The sequence below is a fragment of the Notamacropus eugenii genome, chromosome 3 (assembly GCF_028372415.1).
Source record: "Notamacropus eugenii isolate mMacEug1 chromosome 3, mMacEug1.pri_v2, whole genome shotgun sequence".
Taxonomy (NCBI): domain Eukaryota; kingdom Metazoa; phylum Chordata; class Mammalia; order Diprotodontia; family Macropodidae; genus Notamacropus; species Notamacropus eugenii.
This window is the reverse complement of record NC_092874.1, coordinates 249,208,986-249,211,004: the sequence shown is the minus strand read 5'-3', so window position 1 is coordinate 249,211,004 and position 2,019 is coordinate 249,208,986.

The window sequence follows — 2,019 nt, the reverse complement described above, 5'->3', positions numbered from 1 at the left end:
TATATAATATGTTATATATTAGCACATAAAATATTACATTAATGTGATATGTAACACATCACATTAATACATATATAGTATATATAACATATATATATATATAATATATGATACATAATACATCACATTAATAACAAAGACAGCAAAATCCTGTAATTCCAATAGGTGTAGAAAAAGTTTTTGACAAAATATGATACCCATTTCTGTTAAAAACTCTAGAAAACTTAGGACTAAGTAAACCTTTCCCTAATATGGTAAGTAGTCTCTCTCTAAAACCAGAAGTGAATGTTGTATGTAGTGGAGATAAACTAGAGACTCTTCCAATAAGACCAGAGGGTAAAATAAGGTTATCCAGCATGGCTACTCCTCTTTGACATAGTGCTAGAAATAATAGCTATAGCATTAGATTAGAAAAATTGAGAGAAAAAGCATAGACAAAGAAGATAGAAGCTTTCTGTTTTTTTTAGATGATGTGATGGTATACTTGGAGAACCCTAGAAAGTCAACTAAATATTAACTGAAATAATTAATAACTTCAGCAAAGTAGCAGACCATCACAAAAATCCATATAAATCATCAACATTTCTTCATGTTACCAACGAAATCCAGCTGATAAATATTCCATTTAAAATAACTAGAAAATCCATACAATACTTTGGTATCTACTTACCCTTACAAACAGAGGAACTATAAGAATATACCTGCAACACATTTTTAATGAACATAAAAATAGATCTACATAATTGGAGGAATATTAATTGCTTATGGGTGTTGTTGTTTCAGTTCAGTCATTTTCATCTGTGTCTGACTTCATTATCCCATTGGGTTTTTTTGGCAAAGATACTGAAGTGGCTTGACATTTCCTTCTCTAGCTCATTTTATAGATGAGGAAACTGAGGCAAACAGGGTTAAGTAACTTATTCAGGGTCACGTAGCCAGTAAGTGTTTGAGACCAGATCTGAACTCATGAAGATGAGTCTTCCTGATTCCAGATGTAGTGCTCTATCCACTGCACCACCTAGTTGTCTGCTCATGTGTAGATTGAGTCAATGGAATGAAAATGACAATACTACCCAAATTAATTTACTTATTTATTCCCATGCCAATCAAAGTATCAAGTGATTATTTAAAAAAGCTAGAAAAAATCATAGTGAAATTCATCTGGAGGGACAAAAAATTAAGAATCTCAAGGGAAATAAAAAAAATCAGAAACCAAGGGAGTTTAGTAGTACTGGATTTTAAACTGTATTGTGAATAATCAGCATTATTTGGTTAAGCAGTGAAAGATATTAGGTACATAATATACAGAAGCAAATGAATAAAATAGCCTAGTGTTTGATATACTCAAAGACACCCTATTGGGGGTAAGAATTCACTATTGGAAAGAAACTACTCGGAAAATTGGACAGTTGTCAGGCATAAATTAGGTGTAGACCAATAACTCATCTTCTATCAGGATTAGCTCCAAATGGATACATGATGATAGCTAGCCATCCTTCATTTCTCCCTTGACTCTGCTTCTAACTCTTCAGTATTTGCCACCATGCCTCAGTTTCCTTCTTACCCTGAAACTTCTCTCAACGACTATGGCCTTCTCACTTTGGAAAATCCCTTCACCTTTTTTTTATTGTTGAGTTCCTTCTGGCATCACCAAGTTGAGGAAAGGCTAGTCATCTTTCATTCCTTTTTCAGTTATGACTCCCTGGGCTTTATTTACTACCATTCTTGATTTTATGTGTTGTCTTCCCATTAGAATTGTAACCATTCTTGAGGGCAGGGACTAGCTTTTTGTTTGTTTGTATGTATACACCCAGCACTCAGTACAGTGCTCGACACATAGGAAGTATTTGATAAATGCTTGTTGACTGACAAGCATTTTAGATATAAAAGTTCACATCATAAAAGAAATTTCCTTTTTGATCTATCCGTAAGGGAAGAACTTGTGATGAAATAAGGATTGAGATCATAGAAGTTGAAGTCAACAATTTTGTTTGCACAAAATTTAAAAGATTTTGCAAG